Below are 25,034 nucleotides of genomic sequence, written 5' to 3'. Positions count from 1 at the left end.
GGAAAAAATATTACAAATAAGTGGATTGCCTGCATCTTCTGAATTTATGGCCTTCTCCTACTGTCAGGAACCATGAATTAGACAGAGACAGAAGTGCAGTAAAAATCACACTATTTAATAAAATGGTTAAATGGTATAAACAGAGCAAACGTAGTCAAAACATAGCCAGGGTTCGGTAACCAGAGCGGGTAGTCGGAACAAGCCAGTGAAACAGGAATCCAAAGATTAGCGTAGTAGAGGCAGTAAACAGGATCAGGAACCAGAAGGGAAGTCAGCCAGGCAAAAGTCTTTAACAGGAAAACACAGCAGAGAGTATTCAGATATGTTGACCAGGCGAAGGCACAGAAGATCAGATCCAGGCAGTTTAAATAGCCAGCAGTGCTAGCTGATGAGCAGGAAATGAAGACCAGGTGATTCACTGTGGAAAGAACAGTACTGGCAATTAACTGACCCAGCCCTGACTCCCATGCACTAGGACATACTTACCAACTGTCTCGAATTTCCTGGGACATTCCCGGGATTTAGACTCTTTTCCCGATTTTATTGTTTCCCGGAAATTGTCCAGAGAAATCAGTTTTTTCACTGCCGCTAGAGGTCTCCATCGGCCACCATTTTTAAGAAGACCAGGAGCACGGCTGGGTGGCTACAATAGAAATGGAGCTGCTTACATCTGATGTAAGGAGGGGCACCGCTGGGGACATCTGATGTAAGGGGAGCTCCATTGGGGACATCTGATGTAAGGAGGGGCACATCTGGGCACATCTGATGTAAGGGGACTCCACTGGGGACACCTGATGTAAGGAGGGGCACCACTGGGGACAGCTGATGTAAGGGAGGGATCCACTGGGGACATCTGATGTAAGGGGGGCTCCACTGGGGACACCTGATGTAAGGAGGGGCACCACTGATGACATCTGATGTAAGGGGGGCTCCACTGAGGAGACATGATGTACTACTGGCTACAGGCTACTTAAACTCAGTCAGTTTCCAGACTCAGTGCTGTCTACTCTACAGCGATCCCTGTGTATCCTGCAATTACCTACCTGACTTCATGACCCGGCTTGCTTCCTGACGTTCCTGTTTCCTGCCTGCATCCGACCCCGGCTTGTCCTCTACTCTGCATCTGCCTGCTCCTTCTGCCACTTCGCTGCCAGTCTGCTGACGACCCAGCCTGTAATCTGATTCCACTTCAGCTTCAGCCTCTGTGCCTGACGTGCCCGTTTGTGTATGACCCGGCCTGCCTGTACCTGCCTTCTCTTCAGCCTCGAGGGTGCCACCATCCCTTCTGCTGCACCCGCACTTCTGCCTGTGGGGACCGGTTGTCTATTCACTCCAGCTACCTGCCTACCATTGCTCTGGGATTCCTACGGACACCTCTACAGCCCGGCCGAGTGCTCCGATCCAGCTCCAGGTTCAGCGATCCCGCCAGGTACTCGTGCGACTCTGCATCTCAGTGCTTCCTGTCAGCTCTATCAGGGGCTCCAAGTCAGAGTTGTAAGAGAGGCTGTCCTCTGCATATCAGGCTCCATCACCAGGTATGTGACAATAGCAGACAGCCATGTCTGAGCCTGTGCAAGGACCCTCTCCTATGGAGGAACTCTGCCAACACCTAGCCGGATTAACACAAGCTGTAAAGGACTTACAACAGGGTTATACCCAGCTGGAAGGCCAAATACAGACCTTGTCTGCCTCTGCTCCTGCTCAAGCACCTTCCACTTCTGGGATGCCAGCAGCTCCCGCAGTCGTTATGCTACCACCTGAACCCAGAGTCCCAACTCCTGAAAAGTTCCACGGAGAACGCAACGAGTTCAGAGCCTTCCGCAATGCATGCAAACTCTATTTTTCACTACAACCACGAACCTTCTCCCTGGAAGCCACCAAGGTCGGGTTTGTCATTTCCTTGCTTCAGGGGGAACCACAGGCCTGGGCTCACTGACTCCTTGAACAAAAGGCCACATCTCTGACGGACTTAGCCTCCTTTTTTTGGAGCCATGGCTCAGTTATATGAAGACCCCCAGCAAGCCGCTACTGCGGAAGCCGCCCTTCACACGCTTCAGCAGGGTCACAGGGCTGTGGAGGACTATGTTTCAGAATTCAGGCGCTGGAGTTCCGACACCAGCTGGAACGATGCTGCCCTGCATTACCAGTTCCGCATGGGCCTTTCTGATAATCTGAAGGAAGAGCTAGCACGAACAGGTGTCCCCTCCACCTTAGAGACACTTATAAATTTGTCAATCCAGATTGACCGTCACTTAAGGGAACGTAGGTCGGAACGAGCCACCGACCAGTCCCGTCCAGTATGGATGATTCCACGAGTGTCTGGTTCTTTCAGTCCCGCTTCACCTGCTCCTGCCACATCCGCTTCAGACGCATCTGAACCCATGAAGCTTGGTCTCCTCCGTCTTTCTCTGACTACAGAAGAACGCCAGCGCAGACGCCAGCTAAATCTTTGCCTGTACTGTGGAGGATCAGGACATAATGTGAGGTTTTGCCCGGTCAAGATCCGCAAGTGCCTCTCAGTTACATCCGCTTCTCCTCCATTTCTACCCAATCACTCTGCTCATCTTGCTCTTCCCATTTTGTTAAAGCTCCCAGGAGGAACTATCCAGACCCCCACTATAATTGACTCTGGAGCTTGCCAACTGTTTCATAGATTTAGCTTTTGCTGCCAAACATCACATTCCTCTACTACCCAAGGCTCAGAGACTTTCTGTACATCTGGCAGACGGATCCACCATTAAATCTGGATTGGTTACTCACGAAACCATCCCGTTATCTACCACCATTGCCGAGAACCATCAAGAGCTTCTACGCCTAGATGCAATCGCTTCCCCTCTGTTCCCAATCATTCTGGGTATGCCTTGGTTAAAAGCTCATAACCCTCACATTAACTGGGTTACAGAAGAAATCAAGTTTCTTTCCCCCTATTGCCTTCAGCATTGTTGGCAAGAGAATCATCAGGATCAATCTCCCCCGCTGTGCATCAATTTGGAGTCCGAAGCCCACCAAGTCATTCCAGTAGCATATCACGACTTTCTGGATGTTTTCAGCAAAAAAGGGGCAGAAACACTTCCTCCTCATAGGGCTTATGACTGTCCAATTGAGCTCCTTCCTGGGGTTGAAGTTCCTTTTGGCAGGATCTTTCCTCTATCTGAATCTGAACTTGTTGCTTTGAAAGACTACATTGATGACAACCTTAAAAAGGGGTTTATTCGCCCCTCCACATCTCCTGCCGGTGCGGGGATCTTCTTTGTAAAAAAAAAAGGACCACTCATTACAGCCCTGTGTGGACTACCGTGAACTTAATAAGGTCACTGTAAAAAAACGTTATCCTCTTCCACTTGTGCCTGAATTACTCCAGCAACTCGGTACGGCCACCATTTTCACAAAATTGGATCTTCGGGGTGCTTATAATCTGGTTCGCATACGAGAGGGGGATGAATGGAAGACAGCGTTCCGCACACGGTTTGGGCATTTTGAATACCTTGTGATGCCCTTTGGACTTTGCAATGCCCCAGCTACCTTTCAGCACTTCATCAACGACGTCTGCCGGGGTTTCCTGGATCTATTTGTTGTTGTTTATCTTGATGATATACTAATCTTCTCTCCCTCTCTAGATCACCACCGTAGTCACGTCAAGAATGTATTGAGTCGCCTTCGACAACACGGACTTTATGCAAAACCAGAGAAGTGTGTATTTGAATGCCAAAGCATCCAATTCTTGGGTCTAATCATTTCCACCAAAGGCATCCAGATGGATCCCCAGAAGGTTACAGCCATCCTGGATTGGCCTGCTCCCAGTGATAAGAAGGGTGTCCAACGTTTCGTGGGGTTTGCAAATTTTTATCGAAAATTCATCAGAAATTTTTCTGCAATCATATCCCCCATTACAAGTTTAACCAAACAAGGTACAAGATTCTCTTGGTCTCTGGAAGCTCAGAAAGCTTTTGACACCCTAAAAAGACTTTTCACATCGGCATCTGTCCTGAAACACCCTGACCCAGCCTTGCCCTACGACTTGGAAGTAGATGCCTCAGAAACAGCAGTCGGAGCAATATTGTCTCAGAGGCGGGGAGCTAAGGCTCTACTGCATCCAGTTGCTTTTTTTCCCGCAAGCTGTCAAATGCCAAAAGGAACTATGACGTCGGGGACCATGAACTTTTGGCCATCAAAGCCGCCCTGGAGGAATGGAGGTACCTTCTAGAGGGGGCCGCACACCCAATCTTGATCTATACCGACCATAAGAACCTCGAGTATTTAAGAACAGCAAAAAGATTGAAACCCTGACAAGCCAGGTGGGCACTATTCTTTTCTAGATTCACTTTTCACTTAACGTTCAGGCCCGGATCCAAGAGTGCAAAACCCGATGCGTTATCACGCATGTTCAGCAAACCTGAAGAAATCTCATCTCCAGATACCATTCTATCCCCTGGGAAGTTCCTGTTACTTCAAGGAGAGTTAATAAAACAAATTAAACAAACTCTAGTAAGGAACCCTTCACCAGCTGGGGTCTCTCTACTGGCAAAGGGTGAGCTACTTTGGCATGAAGACAAGGTCTTTGTGCCGGAAGACCTCCGAATGGCCATCCTGGTGCGATGCCATGATCATGTGCTGGCAGGTCATTTTGGCATTGGCAAGACAACTGAATTAGTACAACGGACATTTTGGTGGCCTGGGGTGGAAAAAGATTGTAGGAAATATGTGGAATCTTGCACCACTTGCATCCCCAATAAAACCAGCAGATCCAGAGCCTGGGGTCTGCTAAAACCCTTACCTGTCCCCAGTAGACCTTGGAAGATGATCTCAATAGATTTTATTGTAGAACTTCCCCCATCTGAGGGCCACAACACCATTTTTGTAGTTGTCGATAGACTATCTAAGATGGCATACTTCCTGCCCATGAAGGGCACACCATCTGCTCGAGAAACAGCTCAAACCTTTGTCAAGGTCAAAGTCAAAGCTTCACGGGATTCCGGCCAAATTGTGTCCGACCGTGGGATGCAGTTTACGTCCAGATTCTGGAGAGCCTTATGTGATTCACTCGGTTTTTGAACTTTCATTTTCTTCTGCATATTATTATTATTATTATTATACAGGATTTATATAGTGCCAACAGTTTACGCAGCGCTTTATTTTATTTATTTTATTTATTTCAGGTACTTATATAGCGCCGTCAATTTACGCAGCACTTTACATATATATATTATACATTCACATCAGTCCCTATACCCTCAAGGAGCTTACAATCTAAGGTCCCTAACTCACATTCATACCTATACTAGGGCCGATTTAGACAGGATCCAATTAACCTACCAGCATGTCTTTGGAGTGTGGGAGGAAACCGGAGTACCCGGAGGAAACCCACGCAGACACAGGGAGAACATGCAAACTCCAGGCAGGTAGTGTCGTGGTCGGGATTCGAACCAGCGACCCTTCTTACTGCTAGGCGAGAGTGCTACCCACTGCGCCACTGTGCTTTACAACATTAGGGCAGACAGTACAAGTACAATACAATTCAATACAGGAGGAATCAGAGGGCCCTGCTCGTTAGAGCTTACAATCTAGGAGGGAGGGTCAAGTTATACAAAAGGGTAATAGCTGTGGGGGATGAGCTAGTGGAGAAAATAGTGCAGTTGTTAGATGGAGGCAGGATATTCTTCTCTGAAGAGGAAAGTTTTCAGGGATCGCCTAAAGGTGGATAAATTTGGAGACAGTCTGACAGATTGGGGTAGGGAATTCCAGAGGATGGGCGAGGCTCGGGAAAAGTCCTGAAGGCGGATATGGGAGGAGGTGATGAGGGAGCTAGAGAGCAGGAGATCTTGGGAGGAACGGAGATGGCGTTTAAGTTGGTATTTTGAGACTAGGTTAGTGATGTAGCTGGGGGCAGAGTTGTGGATGGCTTTGTAACTTATTGTTAGTATTTTGAATTTAATTAGTTGGGCGAGTGGTAGTCAATGGAGGGATTGGCAGAGAGGGGTAGCAGACACTGACCGGTTTGTAAGGTGGATGAGTCTGGCAGCAGCATTCATGATGGACTGAAGGGGGGATAGTCTATTTAAAGGTAAGCCAATGAGGAGTAAGTTGCAGTAGTCAAGGCGAGAGATAACCAGGGAGTGAATCAGGAGCTTTGTGGTTTCACTGGTTAGAAAGGGACGTAGTTTAGAGATGTTGCGGAGGTTGAGGCGGCAAGCTTTGGAAAGTGATTGGATGTGGGGCTGAAAGGAGAGTTCAAAATCTAGGATAACACCTAGCACCCTGACATGTGGGGATGGGTGGATGGTTTTGCCATTGCTCTTCACAGAGAAGTCAGGGGAAGAGGCACGTGGGGGAGGAAATATTATAAGCACGGTTTTGGACAAGTTGAGTTTGAGAAAGTGGTGTGACCTCCATACAGATATGTCGGTTAGTAAGTTAGTGATGCGTGAGGAGACTGATGGAGTGAGTTGAGGGGTGGAGAGATAGATTTGTGTGTCATCAGCATATAAATGATATTGAAAGCCGTGAGAGGCTGTCAGCTGACCCAGGGAAGAGGTGTAGATTGAAAATAAAAGAGGTCCAAGAACAGAACCTTGGGGGACCCCGACAGAGAAGGGAAGAGGAGTGGAGGAAGTAGAATTGTAAGTGACACTGAAGGTGCGTTGGGATAGGTAGGATGAGAGCCACTGAAGAGCACAGTCACGGAGACCGAGGGAGTAAAGTTTTTCGAGGAGGAGGGGGTGGTCAACCGTGTCAAAGGCAGCTGAAAGATCCTGAAGTAGGAGTACAGAATAGTGTCCGTTGGTTTTTGCAGTTAGTAGGTCATTTGTGAGTTTTAAAAGAGCAGTTTCTGTGGAGTGTTGAGGGCGAAATCCAAATTGAAGGGGATCAAGATGGTTGTTTTTAATGAGGTGGTCACTCAGTTGGTTGTAAACCAGGCGTTCAGAGTTTAGAGGAAAAGGGGAGCAAGGAGATAGGGCGTAGGTTGTTAAGATTGGTAGGGTCCAAGGACGGCTTTTTGAGTATGGGAGTGACCAGTGCATGTTTTAGAGCATCGGGGAAGACGCCAGAGGTGAGGGAGAGATTGAAGATGTGGGTTAGAGAGTGTAGGATGGGGTCAGAGGGTGATCGTAGCATTTGAGAGGGAATAGGGTTCAGGGGACAGGTGGTTAGGTGGGTGATAGAAAGGAGTTTAGCAACTTCGTCTGGAGTAGCAGATTTGAATAGGGGGAGTGTCAGTTGTATCTGTTGACATGGGGTCTTAGCTGGGGGAGATACCTGTAGAGATTTTATCACGGATTGTATCAATCTTGTTTTTGAAGTGATTAGTGATTTCCTGGGCAGTGAGTAAGTCAGTGGGGGGAGGCGGTGGAGGACAAAGTAGAGAGTTGAAGGTAGAAAAGAGTTTACGGGGATTGGATGAGAAGGTGTTAATAAGAGATGTAAAATAGGTTTGCTTGGCAGTGTGGAGGAAAGAATAGTATTTTTGGAGGGCAGATTTGTATTGGTTGAAGTCTTTGAGAGACTTAGTCTTGTGCCACAGACGCTCAAGAGCACGACTATGTTTTTTAAGAATTTTAGTGTCATCTGTTTGCCAGGGTTCTAGGGGTCGAGGCCTGGTTCTGCGTGTAGTGAGGGGAGCGAGCTTGTACAGGGTGGAGGACAGAGATTTATTGTAGATGGACATGGCTTGGTTGGGGCAGGACAGGGGAGAGATTTTGTCATAGAGGTGGTCGGTAGCAGAATAGAGGAGAGAGGAGTTGAAGTTGCGAAGGTTTCTACGGGTGATGGTTAGGCGATTGGAGGGAAAGGTGGTTGAAGACAGGGGGAGAGAGAAACTAATAAGGTGGTGGTCGGAGAGAGGAAAAGGATTGTTTGAGAAATTGCATGGAGTGCATAGGTAAGAGAATACAAGGTCAAGGGTGTTGCCATCAGAGTGAGTAGAAGCCTGTACCCATTGCTTCAGGTCAAATGAAATGGTTAGACTAAGAAGTTTAGAAGTAGCAGGAGTGTTTGTATTATCAGGGATGTTGAAATCACCGAGAAGGATTGTGGGAATATCCGAAGAGAGAAAGTAGGGTAGCCAGGCAGAAAACTCATCAAGGAAAGTCGATAATGGTCCAAGGGGCCGGTATATCACAGCAATTCTTAGGGAAGTAGGAGAGAATAGACGTATACAGTGGGCTTCGAATGATGAGAGTGAAAAAGAGGGAGGAGGGTGAATAACCTGGAAGGTGCTCTGGGGGGATAGGAGGAATCCCACTCCACCTCCCTTGCATCCATTAGGCCTGGGGGAGTGAGTCCAGTGAAGGCCACCCTGGGAGAGGGAAGCAGGAGAAGGGGTGTCATATTCGTGGAGCCAGGTTTCTGTGAGAGCAAGTAGATTAGAGGAATTAGTGACAAAGAGGTCATGAACAGCAGTGAGTTTGTTGCAGACAGAGCGGGCGTTCCAGAGGGCGCAGGAGAGAGGGAGGCTGGTGTTGGCAAGAAGAGGAATGGAGACTAAATTGTGTAGATTGCGACTACTGCCAGAGGGTGTAGGGTGATGGGTGTGTTGGGCACAGTTAAATAAAGGGGGCCCAGGGTTTGGGGAAATATCTCCAGCGATTAGGAGAAGCAGAAGAGTGAGGGAGGTAATATGAGAATATGATTTGTATGAGGGGACATGCTTCAGTATCCTGGGGGGTATGTTAGCAAGTGGGCTTAGAGTTAGAAGGAGGTGATGAGTGCAGTAATAGGGGGAGGGGAGAAGTGAGGGTGATATGTACAGATTGTGGGGTGGAGCAGAGGGATGTAGAAAAGAGAGTTTTAGGAGAGAGGCAGTAAATGTGAAAAGGAGGAGAGGTAAAGAGTGCATGTTTGAGATAGGAAGATGATAAAATTAGGAAATGGGGTCACCTGTAGTCTTTTATAGTTAGCTTTGTGCAAATCGCTGAAGTGCAAGAGCAGAAGTGCCACTTATTTAAAGAACCCCACTTCTTTGGAAGAACCTCCTGTATGTGCAGCCCCCTGTATGTGTTCCCCCATAAGGAAGGCCTTGTTTTTATACTGTGTGTTGGGTGTGGGTTGAATCTGGCAATTAATCAATTAGGAGGGCATATTAGCAACACAGCTAGCAGGGCATAACTTTCACACCACAATCGAACTGCAAGGGGACTAAAAGGCCAAAATTGTAAAGATAAGGCAACCCATAATTTAGGCAAGACTTAATGGCTAAATAAACATTGAAATAATGTGAGCATGGCTACAGATGGAGTTGAAACAGTGGTGACAAACAGATTTACCAAATAAGCATTTGTGCAGTTAGGAAATATTCAGTTTTAAGGTATGTGGAGGTATAAACGCAGGTTTACCAAATAAGCATTTGTACAGTCAGACAATATTCAGTTTTAAGGTATGTGGAGGTATAAACACAGGTTTACCAAATAAGCATTTGTGCAGTCAGGCAATATTCAGTTTTAAGGTATGTGGAGGTATAAACGCAGGTTTACCAAATAAGCATTTGTGCAGTCAGGCAATATTCAGTTTTAAGGTATGTGGAGGTATAAACGCAGGTTTACCAAATAAGCATTTGTGCAGTCAGGCAATATTCAGTTTTAAGGTATGTGGAGGTATAAACGCGGGTTTACCTGTGAAGAGAGAAGAAGATGTTCAGATAGATGGTACAAGAGCAGAAGTGCCACTTATTTAAAGAACCCCACTTCTTTGGAAGAACCCCCTGTATGTGCAGCCCCCTGTATGTGTATATCACCCACAAACTAATGGGCAGACAGAGAGGACTAAACAAACCCTCGAACAGTACCTGAGATGTTTCTCCTCATTTTCTCAAGACGATTGGGCTTCTCTGCTTCCCCTGGCCGAGTTTTCTTATAACAATTCAGTACACTCTGCTACAAAGCAATCTCCATTTTTTGCAAACTACGGTTTCCACCCTTCTTTTTTGTCTAATATAATTCCAGATTCCCCTGTACCAGCTGTATACCAACTATAAATTTCTTCAACGCCAATAACAAACTGCTACAGGAAACAATGGCCAAGACACAGGCATACAATAAGGAAGTTTTTGACAGGAAAAGAAGGGGAGAATTGATCTTGAACCCTGGTGACCAAGTGTGGCTAGCAACTACTAATTTGAAACTGGCCTGTCCCTCGAAGAAACTGGGCCCTAAATTTATAGGACCATTTCCGGTGAAGAGATGGATCAATGAGGTTGCATATGAATTAGAGTTGCCTGAGTCATTTAGAATCCACCCTGTGTTCCACATAACCTTGTTGAAACCTACCATTCCTGACCCCTTCCCAGGACGAAGTTCCGGCCCACCTGAACCTGTAATTATTGACGGGGAGGAAGAGTTTGAGGTGGAAACAATCTTAGACTGCAGGAAGAGAAGAAATCAGATCCAGTTCCTGATAAAATGGAAAGGGTATGGGCCAGAGGACAACTCCTGGGAACCTGAAGGTAATATCCATGCCCAAAATTGGTTCAAGCTTTTAATAACTCCCATCCTGACAAATGGGCCAAGTTGGGCATCCGGAGGCTGCCCTTTGGGGGGGGCAGTGTCAGGAAGGGCATGCCAGCACCCAAGATGGCTGCCGAAGAAGCCGACCTGTTACCTCTGCCTGTCAGGAAGGGCATGCCAGCACCCAAGACGGCTGCCGAAGAAGATGATCTGTTACCTCTGCCCCTGTCAGAATGCCATTGGTGCACACACACCCTGTGACAGCTTTTGACACCCAAACAGGCTACTTAAACTCAGTCAGTTTCCAGACTCAGTGCTGTCTGCTCTACAGCATTCCCTGTGTGTCCTGCAATTACCTACCTGACTTCCGTTCCTGTTGTGACCCGGCTTGCTTCCTGACGTTCCTGTTTCCTGCCTGCATCCGACCCCGGCTTGTCCTCTACTCTGCATCTGCCTGCTCCTTCTGCCACTTCGCTGCCAGTCTGCTGACGACCCAGCCTGTAATCTGATTCCGCTTCCGCTTCAGCCTCTGTGCCTGACGTGCCAGTTTGTGTATGACATGGCCTGCCAGTACCTGCCTTCTCTTCAGCCTCGAGGGTGCCACCATCCCTTCTGCTGCACCCACAGTTCTGCCTGTGGGGACCGGTTGTCTATTGTGCACACACACCCTGTGACAGCTTTTGACACCCAAACAGGCTACTTAAACTCAGTCAGTTTCCAGACTCAGTGCTGTCTGCTCTACAGCATTCCCTGTGTGTCCTGCAATTACCTACCTGACTTCCGTTCCTGTTGTGACCCGGCTTGCTTCCTGACGTTCCTGTTTCCTGCCTGCATCCGACCCCGGCTTGTCCTCTACTCTGCATCTGCCTGCTCCTTCTGCCACTTCGCTGCCAGTCTGCTGACGACCCAGCCTGTAATCTGATTCCGCTTCCGCTTCAGCCTCTGTGCCTGACGTGCCAGTTTGTGTATGACATGGCCTGCCAGTACCTGCCTTCTCTTCAGCCTCGAGGGTGCCACCATCCCTTCTGCTGCACCCACAGTTCTGCCTGTGGGGACCGGTTGTCTATTCACTCCAGCTACCTGCCTACCACTGCTCTGGGATTCCTACAGACACCTCTACAGCCCAGCCGAGTGCTCCGATCCAGCACCAGGTTCAGTTATCCCGCCAGGCACTCGTGCGACTCTGCATCTCGGTGCTTCCCGTCAGCTCTATCAGGGGCTCCAAGTCAGAGTTGTAAGAGAGGCCGTCCTCTGCATATCAGGCTCCATCACCAGGTACGTGACAGGGGGGCACCGCTGGGGACATCTGATGTAAGGAGGGGCACCGCTGGGGACACCTGATGTAAGGAGGGGCACCGCTGGGGACACCTGATGTAAGGAGGGGCACCTCTGGGGACACCTGATGTAAGGAGGGGCACCGCTGGACACACCTGATATAAGAACAGACTCTGCTGGGGGCACCTGATGCAAGGACGGTCTCTGCTGGGGGCACCTGATGGCATCTGGTGGCAGGCGACGTGGCAGATCCAGGGGTCCCACTGATTCTGGATTATGGTGAGTTGAATGATTTAATTCTATATTACAATGTAATAATAGAAATAATGCGCTTCAATCATCCTGACACCACAACAACCATGGTGCTTGGATGATTGAAGCGCTAATACCAGGTATTTGGAGTATCTTTATCTGCTGATTTGTTAAACTCTGGAATACACATTTCTATTGTGGTGTAGGATCTGGGCTTGCTGTCCCTCCATCCCTCTTTCCTTCCTTCTCTCTCCTTCCCTCCTTCTATCCTTCTTTCTCTCTCCCTCCCTCCCTCTTTTCCCCATCTATCATTCATCTCAGACTCTAACCACACCCCCATTTAAACCATGCCCATATAAGCAACGCCCACTATTTGACATAAACCACACCCATTTTTCGGTGCGTCGCACTGGGTGCGCCGCTTTTTTCTTACTATCTCACGCCTATAAACGCATGCCCCACCTCCTGATTATAATAAGACTCCGTCAGCCGAAAAAGTGTCCCTATGAATTTTTTTACAATGTTGGCAACTATGCTAGGGCAAACATTTATATGAATTGTGAGCTGCTGAAAATTGTCACATGGTATGTTGGTGCTGTTTGAATCAGTAATACCTTTCAGGTAAAGTTGCAAGTGTATATTTAAAGTGCAGTTGTAGCCATTTCTAAAACAGGCAACTGTAACAGGACTGGGAGCCAAGCAAGCATGCTATATGCAAATGTGTTGACAACGAACATGCTGATAGCAAGTGAGAGCAGAGAAAGCAGAGTGAGCATAGGGGTGACATCATTGGTCTGTTGCTCTTGTTTTACTGTCTAATCATCAGACTGGGGATGGAGAAAGGACACCACTGAGTTCTTAACTATACGTGTTGACATCTATCTGGCTTTGTTGCGTAAAGGGCCTGCATTCATTCCAGAAATGAATGGTCAAATATATATTTTTTTGGCAGGTCAAACAGCTCCCTTATGTGTTTTTCACATCTGTGTGCCTGATGTTAATTGTTACAACACCCAAATTAAGCTTTTTCTTACTTTATTGAGGAACATTGACAAATCTGATTCTATTTATCTATGGTTTTATATATTTTTTGGATGTAGCAATATATATTAATGCATACACTTGGTGAACAAATTTAGCTTAAATTAGTGTTTGTTGTTTTGATTTTTCCTTTTCATTAGATCTTTAGTGGATAATGCTTATGTTACATGACCTCATGTTCATTACCCACTGGCCACTTTGCTATAAATCATTGAAATTATGGGATGTGAACGTAGATGAATGACCACAAAACATGGCTTTTTACACTGCTGCTCTATTAACATTACAATTTACCAGGAGAGTGCCTGACAACCGGTGATATGTGGCTGTGATCAAAGCTAAGAACTGTTTCATATGTTTTTACAGCAGACTTAATCCGCTCTTTCATTGTCAATAAATCTTTATACGAAACCCAATACGTCCAGGGTATTGGTAGCAGTACCTTGCAGAGATTAATGTGCAGAGAGCTGAAAATAGCTTCATTTACCAAAAGATAAGTGCAGGAATCTTAAGGGTATACTCTGTTATGTATTGCACGTTACGGGGGGTGGCTGTGCTAATAGTTATTACTGTCACTGGGCTCAGAGCACTGTATTATAGGGACTTTTGATTCAATACTAAAGAGATTCATGCTTAGCTTATGAATCATCTTGACGCAGATGTGAGGGTCATAATTGGTGACTATGCCAAGAAGCAGTGATTTCCCACCTACTTATGACATACTTATTTATAATGGTAGTGCATTTTTTGCCTCTAACTCACTGCTGCTCAGGATCACTAGGGGCTGATTGCTTGCATTGTATTTTACATCTTGCTTGGTTTTTATAATACCAGTAAACTACGTTTTCAAATTGAGACAGGTCACAGAGTTAAAGTGGTTGTAAGGGTTATTTGTTTTTTCTAAAATAATAAACATGGTACACTTACTTTGTCAGTGGCCCTGAACCTCCTTTTCTGGGGTCCCCTGTGGGCATTCTGGCCCCCTCCTCTTCTGTGTCTGCCCCCATAGCAAGCCTGTAATATCAAGCCAGGCTGGTGCATCCATGGACACACCCCTACCCCCACCCCCCAGCCTCTGCTTACAGGACTTGATTGACAGCAGCAGGATCCAATGTGGATCCCGCTGTTGCCTCTCTCACCTTTGAATGCAGGGAGAGAGTTGCTACAGATGGCCAGTGCCACATAGTTGGATCAAGTGAGGACTCAAGTAAGTATTTAGGGGGATGAGAGGGAATTATTGTTACTGGAATTTTTTACTTTAATGCAGGGAATGCATTAAGGTAAAAATGTATTGCCTTTAGAACTTCTTTAACAATTAAAGTGTGTTGGTGAATGCAGACTGAGAATACAATGAAAAATATGCTTATAGCGGAATTAAACTCTCTCAATCTGCATTAGCTATTTTTTATCCTCATGCTTCTGGCACTGGTTAATAGATAGGAAGATAAGTTATATGTTTGTCTTTTAAACCTTTTTTAAACCTTTTTTTTTACATTTCTTCAGTTGCTTCGTGGTTTTTGGCCTAGGCCAGAATTATGTTATACATCCTAGGAGTCTTCATGGGCATTTTTTTTCCTTCATATGGAGGAAGAAAGAGGGACGTTCTCAGCTAAGCACACCATTCTGCCTGCATGCCTGAATTGTTAGGAATAATAGTGTTGTTACAGCATATATCAATGTATGTCCAATGTCATTTCATTTTAGGACAAGTCCACTATGTGTGTGTAACATAATTCCCATCTGCTTACACCCCCAAAACAGGTTGAAGAGGCACCAAAAACAAAACAAAACAAAAAATTGTGAGTCTGGTGGGTACCAGATACCGGTGGGAGAGGACTGTGTATTTAGCTTTAATAAGCATATTGAGCACTCCCTTGGGTATGCTTGCAGTCCAAGTAGTCCAATCTACCTCAATAATCTCTGAGCTCAAATCTTTCTTGCATGCCAGCTAGTGGAGTCATTTGTTTGAAATGGAGCAGAGCATTTTTGAGACAATGTTATACAGTAAGGGTTGAAATTCAATCTTATATTACATTATGTGTGAGAAATGTCTCCAAAAAACACTCCAGCACTAGATCTAGGGATTTTCTCTTTCACAGTGCTTCAATGTGCAATGCCTCTTTGGGGTGCAGCCCTCCTCAGACTGGGGAATCTTCAATGAACTGCAAAAAACACACAGGAGGGTGCAAACACCTTGTGTATTACCATAAACAAGTTTATTACATCTGCCAAGACAAGCAGATAAAACAGTATGCATGAAACTCAAAAACTTTAGCCGAACGTTATGTGCCTGTCATAAGACCAAACCCGATTGGATGGCTGACGTGTTTCGGGGGACAAACCCCCTTCCTCAGAGCTAATCCAACCTAATGTTCAGTGACCATTTAAGTAGTCATGTACATGGGGTCCTCCTCCAAAAAAAAGGGGGGAGCAGGGAGTGGGAAGGGGCAGGCTGAAATGTGGGTCAATTAATTAGTCTGTGTAACCCAGCAACCACAAGATACCATAAGTACAATATCCGTATGGAACAAAAAAGAAGGTGCACATGGATGTCTCCAGTAGCACATATCTGTGTTTTTATAAATGGGTATCCATTTGTATATATACATACACATCTCTCTCTCATTTTATATATTATACCCCACTGTATCTAGATTAATTATACATTTGTAAAATGAAAAAATGCAAGTCCATGACCACCAAAATATGTCACTGCTCCTGTCAGCCTTGTTCCATATGGATATTGTACTTATGGTATCTTGTGGTTGTTGGGTTACACAGACAAATTAATTGACCCCACCTCTCAGCCTGCCCATTCCCCTCCCTACCTCCCCATTTTTTGGAGGAGGGACCTATGTACATGACCACTTTAATGGTCACTGAGCATTAGGTTGGATTAGCTCTGAGGAAGGGGGTTTGTCCCCTGAAACACGTCAGCCATCCAACTGGGTTTGGTCCCATGACAGACACATTATATTAAGCTGAAGCTTTTGAGTTTTATGCATTCTGTTTTATCTGCTTGTAAGTATCCATTTGTCTTGGTAGATGTAACAAACTTGTCTATGGTAATGCATAAGGTGTTTGTCCCTCCTGTGTGTTTTTTGCATGTGTGAGAAATATTCATGGTCATGGAAAATGCTGTTCAATATGTCTCACATTGCTATAGACTTTGACAAGATAGTAAAAAAATGCTTGCAATTTGCACAACAGATGTTGATTCAGCTTTATGCTGGTTGCTTGAACTCATGTCATGATGTCATATCTATGATCTTATTATGTAATATCTTGCCTATTTCATAAATAAAAAAATACCTAAAAAAAGGAAATGGTAGAGAACAACTGGTAAAGCACCAGTATGCCACCTCTTTGTCTTATCTCCCACAAGCATCTATTTTTGAATACTGTTCTAGTGGTGATATCATCTATCTCTTTTCAGGTGGTGTTTTAAAAATGTGTAATTTGATGCACCTGGAAGATTTCAGAAGAGGCAAGTTGAGCTTTTGGAGAAAGTAGACCGAAGCCAGAATGTCTTTATGATCCAGGTTATGTTCTGTTTGGTGTAAACCTTTGTTTATCCACCATCTAAACTGTTGGGGTTGAAGTCTAGGTGGGAAAGTTGGGTTGTTGAATGGTGGTGCCAATTGGGTATGTGCAGATTTTAGAGTGGATATTTTGCAAAAGACATCTTGTGGATGAGGTAAGCGAGAAAGTGTAGAGCACAGGATAGCTCTTCTCAGTGTTATGCCCCGTACACACGGTCGAATTTTCCGATGGAAAATGTCCGATCGGAGCATGTTGTCGGAAATTCCGACCGTGTGTGGGCTCCATCGGACATTTTCCATCGGATTTTCCGACACACAAAGTTGGACAGCAGGAGATAAAATTTTCCGACAACAAAATCCTATCGCGTCAATTCCGACCGTGTGTGGCCTGTTCCGACGCACAAAGTGCCACGCATGCTCAGAAGAAATTCAGAGACGGGACAGCTCATTCTGGTAAACTTAGCGTTCACAATGGATACAGCACTTTCGTCACGCTGCAATGTTCAAAATGGTTTAATACAGCGCACTCTCTTCTTCTTTATAATGTGACAAGAATTAAGTAGTTTTGCTGCTCATATTCACACACACTTCTCACAAACTTCTTTTGTTACTATTTATCGGGATTCCCTCAATATATTTTGATTTCTCACATCTGACAACATATTTTTGTATATTTTTTATATATTTTTGGGCTTTAATGTAGATTCTTTTTTTGTGTTTCTATTTTATTTTTTTTATTTTTGCGATTTTGATTTGTACTCCCGAAAATGTTTGAGTGTGTTTTTTGTGACAAGTTCCCACAACACCATTGATATGTTGTTCTATTTAATCTGTAGGAGATTGTTTGGTGTTGTTGTCTCTTGTTAATTTCACATTTTATGTTAGAAATGTACCTGAATCCTCACCAACAAACTGTCCTTTTTGGATGAAAACACACACAGGAGAGTAGAATTTCCCCAAAAAATTTATTAAGGGCTCACAACTATAAACAAAGAGGGAGGCAACGCTGGAGAAACTGCAGAAGTGGGTGAAGCCTTGTACCCCCAGGGCAGACATCAATTATTTAAAAGCCAAATTGGTGGCCTGAGGAGTCCTTATCTAAGAGAGGGCAGTGTGGTCCAGAAGTCCCAGAGATCCGGAAAGCATCAGATGACATCTGTGTCCCCAGGCTGTGGTCATACGAGAGACTGCATCTTCTGTCAGACCAGACTGAACCCAGGGTCATCACTCTCTGGTCTTCTTTCCATGCCTCCTTCCACGTGGTGGCTCTGGTGGTGGAGTTGTGGCAGCAGGAGGAGGAGGAGGATCGTCCATCTCAATGACATCCGTCTTGGGTGTTAGTTCCCCACTCACCCCCTTACGTAGGACTTTATAAATAAGGTCCTCAGAGAGCCTGCGTTGGCCCTCCTGCATGCCCTGCAATTTGGTGGCAGCCATGCAGGCAAAGGCCTCTTCAGGAGTTGGTAAGGCTCTGAGGGATGCAGAAGCCTCCTGGATCAGCCTGAATGCTGAATCCTGCACGGGACTTGGAGTCGTCTTCCTGGCTCGTTTATGTGGCAGGCGGAGGGGAGGGACCTGAGACTCAGTCAGGCTGCGACTTGTCCCAGGCTTCTCCTGGCTGCCACTTAGCCCCGCCTCCTCCTGGCTGCCACTAATCCCCGCCTGCTCCTGACTGCCACATTCCACAACCTCCTCCTGGCTGAGGTCTTCCTGTGTATGAAAAAGGGACATAGTTTTTGTATTTTTTCAATCAATCACACACAATTTTCACCTCCTGACTGCTGCAAATTGAATGTTAACAAATATAACAGACTATCATTCTGAGCCCAGCATTTTTCATTCTTGTCCCAATTTTGGGTGCCCACTACTGTCTATTGATATGTAAAACACTTTTTTCAATCAGCAATTAGTGATCAATAATAAAATCTAGTAAACATCATTTATTTATTGACTAGAAATTTGTAGAAGAATGCTATACCTGACTCCAGCTGGGTTCTTCCATTTCTTCCTGGCTGGAAGGCCCAGGTTGGACATCGGAAGCCTCAGCTGGGGTGGAAGGAAGCGTGGAAGGAAGAGTGGAGAGGGATTCCCTGACTTCAGTGTGGTCTGACAGAAATCGCAATCTCTCATAGTACCACAGCCTGGGGACATAAATGTCATCTGCTGCAGCTCCGGATCTCTGGGAATCCGTGACCTTCTTGCGCTCCCTTAGATAAGTGCTCCTCAGGCCACCAATTTTAGCTTTTAAATAAGGGATGGTTGCTGTGGGGACCACCGGCTTCACCAACTCCAGCAGTTTCTCCAGCGCTGCCTGCCTCTTCTGTTTGTGATTATAGTGGAGGTGTCTCACTTGCCACAGACAGGGCAGCTCCCTGTACTTGTCTATGAACAGGGGCAGGAAATTGTGGTCGTTGAACCCATCCATTTTCTCGGCAAGACACAACACAAGACAAACCCTAATGTAAGGCCAAACTCCCCTAATCTTGTTACAATATAGGCTTCCATTTCGAAGCAGTATAGGCCCAAGTTTAGCTCTTACCTTCGTTATCACGATCGGCGTCTCCGATGCTCCTTCCTCCGCTCACAGATCGTACGTAAGACGCACGTGTGTTACGCTTTATACACACTGCGCATGCGTATAACTCCGCCCGCCCCTGACGTTCTTTCTAGTCTATTCCCCGCCCCTTTTCGTTCGGCGCAGTGGGGGAAGAGCACATGGCGGATAGACAGCAGGTACGTGCTAATTGTAGCAACGAGGAGGAGGAGGAAAGGCCGGAGCCTGAAACGTCCCGATCCAGAAGGAGATTTAAGGACTCAAATATGTCCTTTGGGGAGATGTTGGAGATGGTGGACATCCTGAAGAAGGCCGACTATGATGGAAAGTATGGGCCTTACCCCAACCCCAATGTCCGAAAGGCCAAGATCATGGCGAAAGTGGTCAGGAGTCTGCACCGGAAATTCGGGGTATGACGATCGAAAGATCAGCTCAGGAAACGGTGATCGGACCTGAAATTATGAGAACATGAGCAGTACAGAAAGATCCGGAGAGTGCTGCAAAAAAGTAAGTAGTTGTGCTGTGTTCCTATTCTTTATGTTTATTACATTCGTGCTGCTCCATGTGCTTTTAGGAACTGTTGTACAGTTTAAAATGGCAACTTTCATGTTCATGGGCACATTATTCGTTCGGATCAAACATTTTTCGTTCCAAATATAAAATACCATTGTTTAGCCCATATGCATTTGGCCACCATTTTGACGCCCTATACTTGTCTTCAAAGAATTGGGTTGTGTAGATGGCTTTGTTACTAGAATGAAATGCAAACTAGATTCTGTGTAAGGAGAGGACACTGAGCAGCTGTTTTCACATCTGGACACTGGAGCACTAGTGTGGGACACAAAAACGCCATTTTTATTAGGGGGGGCCACACAGGTGCTCCAGTGTATACTATAGGGGGGGCTACATCTGTGAAGCTTGTACTAAACAGGTAAAGTATTGCAGGTTGACAAAGGGCATTCAACAAATTACAACTTGGAACTCTGCTAAAATTGACAATTGTACCCCACTTCCAAGCAATGTTTCCTATTTATAGTTCTGACATTAAATATCTGTGTGCTAATTATACCATTTTGTTTCACATAGGGGAGAAAAGACTCGGAGGACATCCCTCATCTGAGGAGACCAGAGACCCCCCCCCTCTGGAAGAAGGGGAAATCCCCCCAACACAAGCTGAGCAGGAGGAAGAAGACGTGGTGGAACTAGTCACCACAACAGGTGAGTGTCTGCAACCACAGGCTCAGATAAGAGATGGATGGCTGGCATTTTTTTAAAATCAAATTTATTTTGGGGTTCCTCTCTTTTTAGGTGATCGTGAGGTTGTGGATGAAGATCCTTTCACATCCGAAAGTGCCCAGATCCTGATCGGAGAGATCATGGGGTATAATTTACAATTGGAAATCATCAAGCAAAACATCAATGATAAAATAAAGGTACAGGGTATACGTGCCTTCATCTGGGGGATCCCCCAGATCAGAGGATCATCCCCCAGATGAAGGCACGTATACCCTGTGCCGAAGACGCGTAGGGGAGGGGCAGGACGGAGCTTTCTACACACACACAGACAGGCAGAGGATTGTACACCGCACCGCACACCACAGGATTCATCTGTATTGCATACTTTGGATAGGATGGTGCACTGACGCACCCAAGCATTGTGAGTACCCTCCTGGAGGGATTGTTTTTATGGCTTTTCAAATAAATTCCTGGCGGTATTATGCTATGAGTCTCCTTTCTTTTATATATGTCACCATTTGAGCGTGGTACAGATCATCACCAGCAGACCCTGTATGAGCCCTGGAGTGGCTCTAATGCGTGTTTTGACACTGTTTAGCCACTGTGTCACACGCTCTAAGGTGAGCGCATTATCCATTGGGGGTCACTGGAGAGCACTGCAGCATGCCATAACGTGCTCTTAAGAAGAGCATGAGGAATATTTAGGATTTTTTCATAAATACAAGCATGAGGAATGCATGCTATTTGTTTGGACACTATTGTGCACTTTGATTTATATACTCTTGTGAATGGTTTGGACTGGGATATATTCATTTGTATGAATTGGTTTTGGACACTTTATTTATCAAGTAGCACTTATATATTTTTGTTAATTATTTAAAGGATTTTTTTCTTTTCTTTCTCACTTTTTTTTTTTGCATGTTGCTTGTTACCATTTATTCATATATTCAATTGTGGATTTTAGTCACTTTCTTCACAGGCGTTTGACACTGTTTGTAATTTTCAATATTGTATAGATTTATTATATTCTTTGTTCACGTATTTATAGCCTTTAGCGCATGCACATATATTTATTTTATTTTGGCATATACACGGTATGGAACGTGGTTAGTGTGTGCAGCTGAATTAGGTTCATTTATTCACATTGGAGGCATTAACCCATTTGTGGCTCACAAGATTTTAGCACTATTTTTAAAACATCAATGATGTTATTCCAAAATATAAAAACATCATTGATGTTTTGGGGCGAGTTTAAAACCCCTCCAAATCACTTTCTTCTTTTGTGTGCTACAATGTGCTAAATGTTTTTGTGATTTTTCCCAAAGCCAAATTTGGAGGATGCACACAGTGTGCCAACATGTGCTATCTGCCATCACGGGAGATCAATGGACGCATTTTGGGGGTGCAACCCCTTCCTCAATAATAACGTAGCGGTGAGGAAGGGCTTGCTCCCCCAAAACACATCCCTTGATCCCCCGTGATGGCAGGTAGCACATGTTGACATTGGGAAATTTGTGTGCATCTTCCAAATTTGGCTTTTCCAGGGGTGATTTCCCCCCATCTGAACGCAATATCAAACACAGTTTCTAAATACTCATGTCTGATATTGCCTTCAAGTTCTACCAAATGTGAACTTTGTAAGGTCAAGATTTGTGTCTTTCTTGTTGGTTTTACACAGGTCTGTTTTCTATAAAATGGACATTTTGATTTTGGATAATGCCACCACAAAAATTGGTATACAACAAACATGTTGGTTTGTGTGAAAAACCTTTGGTAAATGCACATGTGATTGTGCAGGTATTAAAAAGATTGTTAATCAAGAATGTGTGGATTATTGTCTCAACGCTACAACACTTTTGGGGTGATGTAATTGTTGTTTGATGAGAAAATGGGGGTTATTTCCTAAGGGCAAATCCACTTTGCACTACAAGTGCAGTTTCAGTGCGGTTGCAAGTGCACTTGTAGTGAAATGTGTTTTTGCATTTAGTAAATAACAGCCAACAGTGCTTTGTATAAGGTTACACAATCACGCCATTTTCTGCACTCCAAACATTTCTGTCAGGGTCAGCTAAAACAAACACAAGCAGTAAATGTCCACAAAGATTTATTTATTTTTTTTTATTATAAAAAGGCTTCACAGATTGTGTGGCATATTGATGGCCCCCCTACCCGCAAAGAACTCCTGGTATCGTAACCGGACATCACGGGCACTCAGGGAGGGCAAGCCAGGACGACCGCTTTCAAGCGCCGTCAGTGTGGTTTGATGTATCATTCCGGCCTCAGGCCCAACTGAGCCAGCATAGTTGGCTGAATGTTTCCTTAAAAAGTTATGGAGAACACAGCACGCAAGTATTATATGGTTCAGTTTATACTCCATCATATGGATGGGTGTCAGAAATAGGCGGAACCGGCTAGCCAGGATTCCAAATGTGTTCTCCACCACTCTTCGGGCTCTGGCCAGCCGGTAATTAAAAGCCCTCTGTTACAGGGTGAGGGTCCTCATTGGGAATGGCCGCATCAGGTGGTCCCCCAGCGCAAACGCTTCATCAGCAACGAACACGAATGGGAGTCCTTCCACATTGTCCTCTGGAGCTGGCAAGTCCAAGCTGCCATTCTGGAGACGCCTGTAAAACTCCGTCTGGGCGATGACTCCACCATCGGACATCCGGCCATTCTTCCCCACGTCCACATACAAGAAGTCGTAATTAGCCGACACCACCGCCAACATCACTATACTATTGAACCCCTTGTAATTATAATAGTACGACCCCGAGTTGGGTGGTGGGACGATGTGGACGTGTTTCCCAGCAATTGCCCCTCCGCAGTTAGGAAAGTCCCACCACTCGGCAAAGTGGGAGGCCACAGTCTGCCATTCCTGTGGCGTGGAAGGAAACTGTTGAGGAAAAAACAATAAACATTACTATTTTTTCACAGAAACATGGCAAGCAGATTATACACAAACATTATGGGCCAACCTCCAGATAGCATTTAGTAAGGGGAATTTAACAAGGCCAAAGTATAAGGTACACCTATCATATTCCCCCTCCCCCCCTCTCATGGGCCATTTCTAACATTATAGGGGTGTGTGTAAATCTTGGACAGGTAACCCTCTTCACTTTCCTTGAGAGATGAATGCCTAAATAATGGGGATTACTTGGAACAGCCCCTCCTTAGTTACACTATTGGCAGACCACTGGACAGGTAAGAAGTGTCTGAATACAAAGATATAAATACACACTGTACACATTTGAGGACATTTGGACATTCTGCTATTACCTATCAAGATAATAATAGGATACAAAAACTTTAAACAGTACCATTGGAAAGTATACAGGCAGGCCCTTGCACTACATGCTTTGGGGAATTCATCCATAAATCTGAGCACAAAAGAGATGGGTATAGTGTGTATGGGTTTGGCAAAGTCAGCAGATAGATGATTGAGGATAGATAGAGAATTGGGATCAGCTGACTTAGCAGTTGGGGGAGAGAGGGTTACTAAAAATTATTTGGGGACACCACAAAAAAAAGCCTCTGGCACTCTGCCTGAATTTAAAGAAAAAATAACATTTCCAAACATTTTAGGGGGTGTTTGGGGTAAAGCACTACTATGGAGCTGATAAAATACATTGTTAAGTGACTACATGAGGTGAATATAGGGCCAGGAGACACCATGCTGGGGAGGTTATTGAAGGGCAAATATGTATGAAGGACCTAAAATAATAATTACATAAAAATCCAGCATGCATGAGAACAAAGGGGACATTCACAGCATATTACAATCATGGTAATTAGGGAATGAGGAAAGAAATACAAGATATTATCAAACATTCAATACAATAAAATGTGATATTAAAGGATAAAAATCTTACCTTCATATACTCCTTCTGCAGGACCTGGATGATGGCAGAACAGGTCTCTGGGATGATGATACCCAGAGCCTGGGGGGAGATGCCTGTCGAGAACTTCAAGTCCTGCAGGCTTCTCCCTGTGGCCAAATACCGCAAGGTAGCGACCAACCTCTGCTCCGGAGTGATGGCTTGCCTCATGCAGGTATCCTGCCTGCTGATATAGGGGGTCAGCGAAGCCAACAAACGATGAAACACGGGGTCCGTCATCCGGAGAAAGTTCCTGAAATCATCAGGATTATTCTCACGGATCTCACGGAGCAAAGGCATATGAGAGAACTGGTCACGCTGAAGCAACCAATTCTTGGTCCATGAACTCCTCCCCACCCTGTTCATGGACTGGACTTGTGTCAAGTTCAGGACTCCAACACCAAGCCCCCGCACAGCAGGAACTCTACGAGGAGTACGCATACGAAACATGGCTAGAAAACGGTCGGCTGCTCAGAACGAAGTAACAGAACTCACTGAAGAACAGCAAGGCCTGTGAAGAGCGACCTGAAAAACAGTAACGAACGAACAAGAATACAATGACTACCTAAAGTCACGCGGAACTTGCTGCACGCACTGAAGAGCAGATACAAACCCACAAGCACAAACTGAACGTCAGAAAACGATCTGAAAGCCACGAGTCTGAAAAAGCGCGAATCGTCTCTCACCAAACTTTTACTAACACGAGATTAGCAAAAGGAGCCCAAAGGGTGCCGCGCTTGGTTCTGAACCGGTCTTTTCTAGTCTCGTCGTACGTGGTGTACGTGACCGCGTGGTTGGTGATCGGAAATTCCGACAACTTTGT

This window comes from Aquarana catesbeiana, linkage group LG09 (genome assembly GCF_042186555.1).
Source record: "Aquarana catesbeiana isolate 2022-GZ linkage group LG09, ASM4218655v1, whole genome shotgun sequence".
Classification (NCBI taxonomy): Eukaryota; Metazoa; Chordata; class Amphibia; order Anura; family Ranidae; genus Aquarana; species Aquarana catesbeiana.
Note: the sequence above shows the minus strand (reverse complement) of the source record.